Genomic DNA, 14,174 nt, shown 5'->3' on the forward strand with positions numbered 1-14,174 from the left:
ATGCCGAAGCCGTCATTTCCCCTATCTTGGAAAGGAGTGCAAAAAAAGATTTGAATTTAAGAAAATGTTGAAAGGCAAAAAAATTAAATTCGCGATCAGTTTACTCACACATCGGTTCCCACCTCTTTTATAAAATCGGGTATTCATCGATATTTTTATGTTTTAGGACGCTGATGCATTTGGATTTGTCTGCCAGCCGATGTGGACACTCATAAAGGATGTGTAGCAAGTTGTTTTGTTTCTTCAAAACAAAACGTGTGAACTTTCAAATTAACCGGGTTGCCAAGCATACCATTATACAAACAAACAAATCTGTCGGCACACGTGAGGCACACTGAGAAAAAAGTTGGTGCAAAAGACGTGTGTAGAGTGACTACCCCTTGGAGTAGCCCCAGTTTTTACGAAAACTGAGTAATATTTCCTTGAATGAAAAGAGATGGCAATACAAATTTACTCAGACACTGTGTAACGGCCGTTCAGTGTATGTTTGAGAATGCTATGCAGTTTGACAAATAGCAAATATTTCATCATCATTTTCATCCGCTTTGCATCTGTGAGCCACTCAAAAGCTAGGTGGAACGAATGTTGTCACCACGTGACAACTGATGTGCAACATTTATTGATTCTCATTGACGAAAACCATATTAAAATGCTGACTGACAAAATATGATGCGATACGACGTGCGATGCTTTGCTTCGTCAATACACTTTGACAGACAAAGTATTCTGGTAAATGGTTTGTTACAGGCTCGTCTTATTATTACTTCGTTTAGGCTTTGTTCATGTGGAAAGTCTTTATTTTTACTAGCATTATTATAATCCTTCTATTCTAATCCTTAAAGTGTTCCAATTGACAATTGATAGCCGAAGGAAATTTAGTGCCAGGGAGGCGGCTTCAGCACCTGGGAACTAAGAGAGCCCAATTTTGATCTCCAATTATAAAAACATTTCACCTAGAAATAATAGTTGAATTATCAAGATGGTGTTTGGAAAACCATTCAGATCAATTACATAACGAAAAGCGCTTATAGCCGCTTCTTTAATTGTTTGTGCTCCACGGAGTGTTCCCACTTGTTGATTTTTTTTAAATTACAATAACAATATTTCAACCCGATCAATGCATATGGGCCTATCTACATTCATCGACTTTCTCTCTCGTTAATAACGCGGCTTAAAAACGCCTCTGGCTGTGTTTGTTGTCGTGTTAGTAGCTAGATAATAGCTTCTTCCATCGAACTGTTTGTCGAAAATAGCCCGAATCGATTTTACATGGCCGTGGCGATCCAAAGAGAAAATCATTCAGACAATCGATCAATGTTGTACTTGTTGACACAAAACAAGTCTAGCTAGAACTGGAATTAGGGTGAAACAGCTTTTGTAAACAATGACGATTCTCTCGATGATTTCTAGGAATTCAAGGCACGCCCACGCAAACCAACATAACCATCAGATAGGGGAGGTCTTCTCATATCCGATGGTGATGTTGATTTGCGTGGACGAGCCTTGAATTCCTAGAAATCATCGAGAGAATCGTCATTGTTTACAAAAGCTGTTACGCCCTAATTCCAGCTCTATCTAGAAGTGTCCTATATGAAAACCGAAGTGACATGACAGACAGACAGACAGACTGTTTATTAGTAAAGAGACTGAATTGGATAAAGAGGCGACATCTTGTCCATTTGACAGGTCTTCTACTCGATTGGAATAACTTTCGATTCGAAGATAAGTTCAGTCTCTTCATTTATTAGCAGTGAAAGAGCACTTGTGATACAGTTTTTGTTTTGTCTCGTTGGATGACGATGTTGCAATGGTCGTCATAGTATGCAGTGAAGGTGACAATTTTCAGTTCATCAAGTAGGAAGTATATTCAACTTCACATTGAATCATTCTATTTATGAATCGATGTGGTGGACATGTAAGCTACATTTTTCCGAAGCATCCAAATAATTTCTCTGAATTTTTTCATGAACGTACGAACGTAAACAAACAGTGGAAGATTCACGATTGAGCTTTACACAAAATGCAGTTTGACAGCGTTTGCTGCCAAGTCATTGCGATGAATCCATTATTCCAGCGTAACAATTGAACATTGAATAAAAAAATCACCCAGTTCTTAAAGCATTTTAAAACATCTCTCCCACACCTCACCGTCGAAAATGTTGAAATCTGCATCATTAGGATATTTTTCAAGACGAAATTTATTTGTGAACGACCCCATTTAGCAAAAGGCATTAACCTTTTGTCGCATCAGCTGACAGCAGACAGGTTGAAATGCCTCCGAAAATGTAATCTTAATTGATTCTACATTTCAGGATCTCCAATGCTTCAACATTTTAGCTCCCTGCGCTGACAGTTTCCGCTGATATTTAGACAATCGTAAATTTCAGCCTCTACTTCGATTAGGCATGCTCTCCGCACTGATCCGTATTCACGAGGGTGATAAGTTACCTAGCAGCTTCTCGATCAAATCTGTACGTCAAAAGCATATTCGAACCAAATTCTAATTCAAATGTGTCGAATCGAATCACTCACGAATCTCTATCATCGCATTGATCGACTCGTTCTTTTCAATTTGAAGAGAGGGTTCTCTCTTCCACCACACACATCAATCTATTTTACCTGCGCGCGTTATGTTGTATGTTTACGAATTGTTAAGACCCGCGATAGCATTTTACCTCTTTCTCCATTTCGGAATCTTGCTGCTCCCTATCCCGCTTTCCACGGTCGGACACATTCTACGACCCTCGCAAACCTAACCTCTTTCTCTCTTCCACTCTATGGCCGTTCAAACGTAACTGGAAAGAGCTTTCAATTTGTAAACTCCTTTCAATTCTAGCCTATTAAAATTAATTTTATGCTATTATCTAATAAAGCCATGCCCGAGTCGAGTCGAGTTGAGTTGAGCCGAGCCAAAGCCGTTTGTTCGGTTGAGTTGGGTTGGGTTCGGTTGAGTTGAGCTGATCACGCGGGGTTTAAAAAAAAGCAAACGCAAAACTGGTAGAAAGGAAGGAGGATTTTTTGATGGAAAAGAGTTAGAACATCCATCACGCAGTGGGTCGGACAGCAACTATGCGGAAAAGAATGATGATTGCTCGCCTTTGAGCGCGCCAATTCACCATGGGTTAACTGCAGGCTTCTTTTGTAAAGGTGGTTTTCATTAGAGAGGGTCTAGCATAAGTCTAGCTATGCCTAGGCGGTTCCTAGCAACACTGTCAATGCAGTCAAGCTGGAAGCTGCTCTATTGGCTCTGGCTTTGACAGTTCGTTTGAATCAAAACAAGCCTCCTCTTTTAAGGTCCGTTTAGACTATCTGATGTGTATGTCTGACTTTTTATGCTGCCATAATGGAAAATCTGCTAGATTTCACTTTCGATAAATCATGACGAATCTCTTTTTCTGACCGTGTTTACACTGTTCGCACAAGTCGAAATGGTAATCTGTCAAACGATTTGGATTTGAAAATTTGAAACGAAATCAAAGTAGGCAATAAATATTGTTCATTTCTAAGGCTCTGAACCATTCGGTGGATTATTTTAACTTTTTGTTAAAATTTGACAGATGGAAAGTTATCGATTAACCTTGCTATCTGTAGTAGGCCTTGCCTGACTGTCATAAGTTAGAGATTGATTCTTTATCCAACCACCAACCAAGATAGACGTAATAAATAGTAGCTCTTAACAACAGCTTGTTTTACTTGTTGGCCTTGGTTACGGATATAACAATTGGCGACGAGGAAAATTTTGGAAGCACCTCGAACCTCGAAGCAAGAAACCTCAAGCAAGAAAATGTCTGACGAGGATCTTCGGAACGCCATCCTGCAGCTAACGAATCTCATCACGAGGCAGCAGCAGCAGATTGAAAACCTGGAAAATCGGAGAAATCCGACTGCTGGCAGTGAGAAGATTATTGAGTCCTTGGCAAGCGGGATCCAGGATTTCCAGTACGATCCGGACGGAGGAGTTTTCTTCGATGGCTGGTATGCGAGGTACGAGGATGTCTTTACAAAGGACGGCCAATCCCTGGATGACGCCGTTCGTGTGAGATTGCTTCTTCGCAAGTTAAGCACGCCTCTGCACGAGAAGTACGTCAACACCATTCTTCCCAAGAATCCCCGGGACTTCACCCTGGACGAAACTGAAGAAACTGTTCGGTCGACAGAAGTCGGTTTTTCATTCCCGTTACCAGTGCCTCCAGTATGCAAAAAGTGACGCGGATGACTTCACATCGTATGCTGCCATGGTGAACAAACACTGTGAAGCGTTTCAGCTGTCCAAGCTCACACCGGACCAATTCAAAGCTCTCCGTTTCGTCTGTGGACTCCAATCGCCACGGGATGCGGACATACGAGCTAGGTAGATCTCGAAATTGGAAGCCGACGAAACCGCAGTCAACGAATTGGGAGAAGCCACCACCAAGGTAACCCTGGAGAACCTCGTGGAAGAATGCCATCGCGTGGCCAATCTCAAGCAGGACACATTGATGGTGGAGAACAAAGAAGCACGCAACGTCAACATAGTTTCTCGCAACCAGAATAATCCTGCCTCAAAAAAGAACCAAAAAGTGCCGAAAACGCCATGTTGGAAGTGTGGCGACCAGCACTATGTTCGTGAGTGTCCGTTCGCATCGCACACCTGTTCCAGATGCAAGCAACAAGGACACAAGGAAGGTTATTGCAACAGCAACAAGAATGCGCCGTCGAAACCGTTCAAACAGGCCTAATCCAAAGAGAACGTGAAGACAAAAAGCATCTACACGGTTCGCAACATCGGAAGCAAGCGGAAGTTCATCCCGATCGAGCTCAATGGTGTAGCAGTCAAACTTCAACACGACTCGGCGTCCGACATCATCATAATCTAATCTCAGAAGAAACATGGACCAGCATCGGACAGCCACCCACTCAACCGACGGAAGAATCTGCAGTTACAGCTTCTGGTGGCAATCTCAACCTTCTCGCTGCGTTCCAGACCGAGATCACCATCAAGAATGTTACCAAGACTGGTCGCATTTTCATCTCAAGCAGCGCTGAACTCAACGTTCTAGGAATCGAGACTATGGATCTGTTCGATTTGTGGTCTGTGCCGATAAGCAGCTTGGTCAACGTCGTACACCAACGTTCTGATCAGTTCACCAACCAACTCAAGCAACAGTTTCCGGAAGTTTTTCGAAGCACGCTGGGTAGATGCACAAAAGCGCAAGTGAAGTTGTACCTCAAGCCTGACGCACGTCCTGCATATTTCCCGAAACGACCTACGCTACTACTACGCTGCACTCGCCAAGGTGGACGCAGAACTTGAGAGGCTCCAGCAAAACGGTATAATTTCTCCAGTTCAATTCTCGGACTGGGCAGCACCAATAGTCGTCGTACGCAAGTCGGACAATGTATAAGTTCGTGTATGTGGCGATTATTCGACGGGGCTGAACAACGCGCAAGAATGTGACCATCATCCACTGCCTCATCCTGACGACCTCTTTGCGGAACTAGCTGGAGCACGTTACTTCACTCATCTCGATTTGTCTGACGCTTACCTACAGGTCGAGGTCGAGGAGGAATCGCGAAAGCTACTCACGGTCAACACGCATCGTGGACTGTTCCAGTATAACCGACTACCCCCCGGAGTCAAGTCGGCACCCGGCGCTTTCCAGCGCATCATCGACAGCATGGTGGCCGGCATCCCTGGAGTCAAGCCGTATTTGGACGACATCCTCATCGCTGGTCGCACCAAGCAGGAACACGATCGCAGTCTCTACGCTGTTCTCGAGCAGATCCGTGAGTATGGCTTTCACCTACGCCTCGAAAAATGTCGTTTCGCACTCTCCCAGATCAAGTTTCTCGGACACATCGTGGATAAGGACGGTATACCGCCCCCCGGAAGCCATTTCCAAGATGTAGTCTCCGAAGGATGTCCAGCAACTCCGTTCCTACCTCGGTGCTGTCAACTACTATGGTAGATTCGTTAAGCAGATGAAGCAACTCAGGGCTCCTCTGGACAGCCTCCTCAAGAAAGATGCACGCTGGAACTGGACTAAGGATTGCCAGAAGTCTTTCGAGCAGCTCAAGACCATTCTACTTTCCGACCTGCTGCTTACACACTACGACCCGTCCAAGGAAATCGTTGTTGCAGCAGATGCATCGAAGTACGGCCTTGGCGCTGTCATCATGCATCGATTCCCGACCGGTGAAGTGAAGGCAATTGCGCACGCCTCGCGCTCACTAACCCCAGCAGAGATGAACTACGGACAAGTGGAGAAGGAAGCATTGGCCCTGATATTCGCTGTCACCCGTTTCCACAAAATGCTGTATGGACGACACTTCCTCCTGCAAACCGATCATCAACCGCTACTCAAGGTTTTCGGCTCAAAGAAAGGTATTCCTGTTTACACAGCAAACCGTTTGCAGCGCTGGGCCTTGACACTTCTGCTGTCCCCGACAAAAGCAACCTTGGAGTCATGGCCTCTCCCGGACAAGCCATGGCAACGTGTCCATATCGATTTTGCTGGTCCGATCTATGGATACTACTATTTCGTCATGGTAGATGCTTTCTCTAAGTGGCCCGAAATTTTTCGCACTCAATCCATTACCACAACTGCAACCCTGAATATGCTGCGTGAAACGTTTTCTCGTTACGGCAACCCAGACACATTGGTCTCAGACAACGGAACGCAATTCACCAGCGAGCAGTTTCAACAGTATTGCCGTGCAAATGGTATCACCCATCTCCGCACTGCTCCCTACCACCCGCAGTCCAACGGCCAAGCGGAGCGATTCGTTGATTCACTCAAGCGTGGCCTCAAGAAGCTAGCCAAGGGGAAAGGATCACCCACACTGGAGCACCTGCAGACATTCCTTTCGGTGTATCGTTCAATACCAAACCGAAACACACCGCAGTCGACGTCTCCAGCAGAAGCATTCCTCGGAAGACCAGTGCGCACCACTTTGGACCTACTGAAGAAACCTGTTCCTGTAACTGAAGCTGTCAAGAACCACAAACAAAACGAACAGTTCAATTGGCGGCATGGAGCAGTCAAGCGCGAGTTTGAAGAAGATGACCTGGTCTACCTTGAACAGCATTGGTCGAGTCATCGAACGGAAAGGTTCCGTCAACTATGTCGTTGCACTGGACATGAACGGGAGACCGAAGCTGGTGAGGTCGCATGTAAACCAAATGCGCCCTCGTCACACTTCTGATGATCCAGAGCAAGCGACGCAGCAACTACCATGGGAAATCCTGCTTGATGAAATTCAAGATGAAGCTGTACCGTTGGATCCAGAAGTGCCATTCAATCACGATGTCCCTATTCCTGTTGGTTCCGTATCACTCGAAGCTGATGGTCAAGTGGCAAGTACGTCTGGCGAAAATCCTTTTTCGACAATCGATCATGAATCTGCTGCTCAAGATGGAGAACTTCAGTCCGCACAAAAGCCCGTGTCATCTGAAGCAGTTGGAGACTTTATTCGACGTTCTGTACGAGAATCAAGAATTCCAAGATGGCTCTCTTCCTATGAAATTTTCTAAAAGGGGGCCTAGATGTAGTAGGCCTAGATGTAGTAGGCCTTGCCTGACTGTCATAAGTTAGAGATTGATTCTTTATCCGACCACCAACCAAGATAGACGTAATAAATAGTAGCTCAAAACAACAGCTTGTTTTACTTGTTGGCCTTGGTTACGGATATAACACTATCCGAGCGTGGTTATTACTGACAGACGAAAAGTTAAATTTTGACAACCTTGGCTAAGTTCTTCTCGAAAACCGGTCGATCGACAGCACAGGGATTTTCGAACACAGAAAATAACTTTCGAAATGTCACTTTGTCTGTCAGAAATAAGTCTGCTGGAATAGCAGGTTTATTTGAAAATTTTCCATCTGTCAAATTTAAGTGAAAATTCACCAAATGGAACACAGCCTAAGTTCCCGACAGTGACTACTGAGGGAAATACCGGCAAGGATCTTGCTCACCTGGTGTTACAAGAATATCGGTTCGAGGACATAAAAGGCTTCCAAAACTTTGTCAGGATGTCAGCTCCATCGTTTGAAAAACTACTGGGAAAAGTTCGCCCGTTTATCGCAAAGCAGGATGCTATTTTGAGAGAGGCTATTCTCGCCGAAACAAGGCAAGGAGGATACTTTAAAACAAATAAAAATTAACTCCGGAAGTTTCCACTGGGTGTTTTGACAGGTCGTAACGTAGACTGTACCTCAGCAAATTTCATGATGACTGATACCGTACTCCCTATTTATCAATTAATTGCAAGTTAACGGCCTACTAATTTGATCGGTTCACACTATCAGAAAAATAGATGCAGATTTAGTTTCCGCCTTTCCGTTCTCAGCAACCAGAAAGAAGGTGACTGATAGGTCTCACTGATGTGGCGATGGTGGGGCATTACCTCACAGTTTAACAATTTCTTCGATGTCATGAGCCATAAAGCTGGTATATGTTGAGTGATGCCACACCACAAACACATCACTAGGCACCTAGACTCAGATACGATCTTGGTATTTCGTTTGTTCGGCATTCTTGACGCTATGCCCCTTATTACCGGTGTCACTTCACGTTGATAATGAAGTGAAGTGACAACGAGTCATCCTCGATTAAATGATACTGCATTTGCATGGTGAATCAATCAACCCACAATGGAGGCCTTCTTCTTGATGAATTCGTCTTCTTCGGCTAGTGCAGATTTGGTTGAATTGTGTTTCACGAAACTCACGTGCTTCCCTTACTGCCCGATTAGGGAGGAGTGAACCTCCAATCACCATATCGTTATTTCCATAAGACTGTAAACAGTTCATGTTTTCTATTATTTCTTCGTGACCATGCCTTCCCATAGACCTTTTTATTTGATCTTGATGTCACTATTTGCAACCTTTTTCTCAACGGAATTCAGCTCACTAACGCCATAGTGCCCCGTAACGTGGGTAGATCACCTTTTCGTGGTACGTTACGGGATGTAAGATTTACCACCGATTCCTAGTCCTGACTTCTTCAAACTAGGGGAACAGGATTTTTCAGTAATCCAAGGAACACATCTTAGTGCTTGTTACTTTTTATGCCTTATTGACAGTGACAAGACTCGGCTTTGTCCACCGAGGATGATCATGAAACAAGAAAAAAATGAGTTAGTTAGTCTTCATCTATGTGATTTCTAATCTTCTATTTGTTGTTCCCTAGTTTGAAGTGGTTAAGACTAGGGTTCTTATGCATGGTCATTATCGGTTTCATTGTTTGTTTTTGTTGCTAAGGAATCCAGTTTTGATTGACAAAGGGGCGCGCCTTTGGAGGGTGTTCCAACACTCTGAAGGGTATAAATAGCGGGACCTTTCAATTAGAATCGATTCCTTGCGATGAAGGCAAGAATGACAACTGTATGAAAACCGAATACTTCATCATTTCTCAATAGTGATGGAGTAATACGACATGCACTAAACTAAGGACACGGGGTTCTGATGCGTACTACATATATTGTGCCATTATCCGTCCATTTTCGTGTCCTTATTCGTGCATCATCTTAATATAGTCGCTCGTCCGTTTTGAGTCAGTGGTTTTTGCCAATAGTAGTTCAATCCTTTGTCCGTTGGCGTTGCTTGGGTCAATATTGGGTCATATATCAAATTTGGTTGATCAATCCTGTCTCCCGCAGAAATGAGAAGAGCGCTGTGGTGCTAGAGGGGTCATATCTCAGAGTGTCCCTGACGCTTGCTGAGATCCCGTATTGGATGCGTGGTCCATAGTACTGGGGGCAGTTGCATAGGAAATGTTCCACTGTATGTGGCACATTGCAAGTCTCGCATTGCTTCCTAAATGGACCTCCGCCTCCCATGTTATGAGAGGCTTTGGTATGACCGGTTCTCAGCCGCGATAAAATTACTTGAGATCGGTGTTCAGGCGGATCATCCCATCTTCTGGTATCCCCTTTAATTTTCCGGATAAACAGATCTTGAGATCGCAGCCATTCATTTGTCCACCAATTCCATACTGTAGTCACGATCCACCGCTTGATGTCTTGAGCAGGGACCTTTTGGGTATAGAGGTTTGCCTGTCTTCCGGATGCCGCCAGATGATCCGCTTCCTCATTTCCTCTGATCCCGCAGTGTCCTGGGATCCAGATGAAAGTTGTTCCTTTATGAGCGAGCTCCTGGATAGCCTGGATCCAAGGGTGCTTGGCTGTATCGGACTGAAGAGCTGTTAATACGCTGGCTGAATCAGAAAATATGGCGACAGGTTTGTTGGTAGGCGAGGTGGCGGCAGCTTCAGCAGAGAAAACGCTGCAAGGGTCCAGAAGTCGGTAGAAGGTGCGTAGCTCCGGATCGGATATCCCAATGCCTACCCTTCCGCCTGTTCGAGATCCGTCAGTGTATCTTGCTAGGTGATTTGGGTACTTGGTTCGTTGTAGTTCGGCCACCGATCTTACTAGTGCGGGGGAGTTGGTTCCCGCCCGGAATCTGTTCTTTATCGCCAAGTCGATAGAAAGTCCGGGTGAGTTCCAACCCCTGGCTCCACACCAGTGGACCCTGGCTACCGGGGGGAGTTCCAGGTCGGCGGCGTCCTTCAGGAGTTTGTTCGCCTCCATAAGGAGGGACACTCCATCACTTGTTCCAGTTGTCTTATCTGCGAAGCAAACTGCCCTCTTGCAAACAGTAGCAACGATAAATTTGTCGAAGGGTAACCTTCCACTCTCCACACAAGCTGGGGGTGGAGGGGAGGAGACCTGATGTGATTCGAATGGCCTGATAATATACCGGGGGCAGTTGGGAAATCATCCTGTCGGCAGCTAGGCAAGTCAGTTCTATACCGTATGTTAATCTTGAATCGACTACCGCTTTAGCCACGCGCATCCGGACACGGCTAATGTCCGCATCAAGCCGATTCTTGTTTGGCAATTCCCTTTCACTTCGTTGAAATGGTCTCCAAAGTTTAAATGCCGATCCAGGCGTATGCCGAGGACGCGGATAGACTTCTTAAACGGCATGATCCTTCCGTCGACGCTGATAGGAGAGCGGAGCACCTGGTGATAGAACGGACAAATGTGGGTATATGCGCATTTCTCCACCGATAGGTGGAATCCGACGGATTTAGTCCAGCGTAGAACTGCATTCGTGGCCGCGTTGAGTTTTCTGCGAAGGGCCTTCACTGTGGATCCGACCGCCACCAAGACGATATCGTCTGTGGAACACTCCGTTCATCCGTATTAGAAACAGCGTGACTGCGATCACCAAACCTTGCGGAACGCCAGTCTCCTCTGGGAATCCTCTTGATCTCTGGTTTCCGATGCATACCTGGAAAGTACGGTGTCGGAGGAAGTTTTTCAAAAAATGGAGAACGTGGCCCGACAGACCCCAGTCCGTGAGTTGAGCAAGAATGTCGGGTGTCCATGTCCTGTTATAAGCCTTAGAGATGTCTAGCGTAGCGAGTTCAGCATGCTGGTCAGAATCTCTCGCGTCTCGAAGTACCTGGTTCAAAGTGGCGAAGTAGATCCCGGCTCCGTGTCCAGGACGGAAAGCGTGCTGGCGGTGGTCAATGTAGCCGTTACTCTCCAAGTAGAGCACGAGTCTACGGTTGACCATTCTCTCCAGCACCTTACTGACGCAACATGTCAAAGATATCGGTCGGAAGGCCTTCGGTTCGCGATCCGAGGTGCCCTGCTTCGGGATCGGGACGACTAGGCTGTGTCATTAATTTCACTGTATTTTCCCATCAGAACACTACGCTGAATAAATACAAACGAGTCGCCAGTCTTTCAGCTTCAATCTGATTACAATTTTACGACTGAACAAACAGGTTGTAACTGGTCGTTTTTCCCGGCAGTAGCAAGAGACCCCTCGAGCTGGGTCTCAGGATCGGCTTACTACTTGGTAATCACGAGGAACTTCGCGGACAAAATGTGCAGCGTACGGTCACCTGACTAGAAATACTGTGTAGTGTGAATTTATTGATTTAAAGATTTACTTTGACTTTGTGGGTTTTTATTTAACAATGTGTTGGTGGGATTGGGTTAGATTTCTGTAGTGTATTTTTCTGTTTGTGGGTGTGGATAAAATTAACTGTGTTCTTCGGTACGTACCACTGCTTATTCTGGCGATATGGCGACGTCCTGCGAGCGCTCGCTGCTGCTACTGCTGCTGACGACGAGCTGGCAAGCTGAAACAGTGGGTAATTACTGTTTAACCGCACGATGGTTTGGCGGGGTTTGTCAATGGTATGTGGCTGTGTAAGCCTTTCAGGCGTCCTCCCTCGTTGACGGAGATTAACACGGCCCAGGACGATACCAGAGTGACCGTGTCAAGAGGGGGTCCTTTGCGGTTAGACGTAGCAAACCGAGGTCTACTACGCCGAATCGTGTGCACCTGCTCGAGCTTCCCACCAGACAAAATGGCGACTTTCAGTCGAATTAACACAATACAAAAAGGTCCTGTGAGGGTAGGTAATGGGAGGTATTAGAGAAGCCGTACTAATCTTCTAGTCATTAGTAGTGAGCTAGATTTAGTTAGTTTTTAAGCGTAGGATAGGTCACGCCGTCTTCTCCCTTTATGGCTGGAAACCACTCACTTAGCAATGTGAAGGACACTTTATAATATGGTTCTTGTGCACACGAACGCCTGTAACTTTATGAGCAATGGCGCTCTTCCTTATTCTCTTCAACCCCGTTGTAGCTTCTTTGTTGCTGTCTGTGAGGTTTAGGGGGGGGGGGGAGGAGTTGTTATCACACCACCTTTGTAAATGTTGACCCACTTCGCCTGCTGGTCTACTCTTCTATCCTTTATTTGTTGTACCCACTGGCTTGCATGCGATTCACCCCACTTATTTTGTACAAAATTCAAATTCTACTAACCTATAACATTTAACTTAACTCTAGAGACGTGACTGTACACAAAATCAAAGCACAAATAAAAAAATACTAACAATTTGCAACAGTCGGTTACAAGGTTGTCAGGTTTTTCTTTAAATGAAACATACGCATTACAAAATTTGGCTGATTTCGAGTTGCCGGTTATAGAACAGCTGGTTAACACGCAGTTCCAATGGAAGGGTTGCCGAAGAAAATGGAGCTGCCGACAATAGTCACACGGAGAAGTTCAGAGCGTTGTAAAAACGCTTTCGAAGAATTTTGAACAACTCTATCGATTGGAATGCCTTAGAGAAGTAAGCAGCAGATAAATGTAAACAAACAAACACGTCATATGTGTGCGTGACACTGAGAAAATGCTAATAGAAGTGCGGACGCTGCTTAGATTGACGAGAATACGTAAATTCCCCTAATAGAACAGTCCTGAAGCGCCAACAAAAACTCACACAGAGAGAGAGAGAGAGAGAGCGATAGTCACTTCTACTCAGTTGTATGATAAATTTGAGGATAAATTTCTAAAAACTGCAAGTACTTAGCGCTGAGTTCCTGCAGTTTTTAGAATTTCGTCTATACCTTTGAGCTAAGAGGAAGAGGTGACAATTGGCTTCTTACTCTTTAATTTCTATCTCTATCTCTATCTTTATCTATGTCTATCTCTATCTTACGCAAATCAAATCCGCCAATCACGAGCTGGTTCAAGTTTGACAGAAAAGTGGTTCATTTTTGCCCCCGTATTGTCACCTCTTCTCTTAGCCTTTGAGTAGAAGTGATTCTCTCTTCGAGTGGCTGTGTATTAATCGCAACATGCCATTGCAGTTCTTAAATGATTTTAAAGCGCTAATTTATTTAATTGTTGTCTGAATTTCTGCGACCCATGAATTGAGAAACACTGTTCTAATTCATCTCCTTACAATATCAACCCATAATGTCAATCGTATCCAAGATGGTTATATTTTAATAAAATATTGTCGTATTATTTTTCGGGTGATTGCAATACTACAGCTCAATAAGAATTGTTTTCTACCCACTGACAGGTCTTCTGCTCGATTGGCTGCACTTATGTGACAGTTCAATTGGCTGCAGATACGACTTCTTGCTGCTCTCTTTTAATTAGCGGATTGCTACTCCGGTAACTGGAAAAACAAACATTATTCAGTTACTGAAAGTTGAATGGATACATATTTGGAACCTTATTTTGAATGGGATAGACATTGGATTTTTAAAATTAAATCTTCAATTTAAGATGTTGAATGTCGTTTGATTTCAAAACTTTGTTGATTTTGATGGGGAAAATGTCGGCTTTGGCAATGCCTTAACCTATTATCGTCAG

The 14,174-nt window shown here is 44.8% G+C and overlaps 2 protein-coding genes and 1 pseudogene across 2 annotated transcripts in view; 2 read left to right on the top strand and 1 right to left on the bottom strand.

Annotated features, from left to right (window-relative positions):
- The window catches only part of orion, a 460,865-nt gene that overhangs the window by 327,382 nt on the left and 119,309 nt on the right, over nt 1-14,174 (top strand). The gene's annotated exons all lie outside the window — the stretch shown is intronic.
- Nucleotides 1-14,174, bottom strand: part of LOC135700793 (uncharacterized) — a 182,743-nt gene that overhangs the window by 167,058 nt on the left and 1,511 nt on the right. The gene's annotated exons all lie outside the window — the stretch shown is intronic.
- Nucleotides 3,785-7,185, top strand: LOC135700831 (uncharacterized protein K02A2.6-like; annotated as a pseudogene).

The sequence above is a fragment of the Ochlerotatus camptorhynchus genome, unplaced genomic scaffold (assembly GCF_037179485.1).
Source record: "Ochlerotatus camptorhynchus isolate MF236.1 unplaced genomic scaffold, CSIRO-AGI_Acam_v1.1 ptg000142l, whole genome shotgun sequence".
NCBI classification, from domain to species: domain Eukaryota; kingdom Metazoa; phylum Arthropoda; class Insecta; order Diptera; family Culicidae; genus Ochlerotatus; species Ochlerotatus camptorhynchus.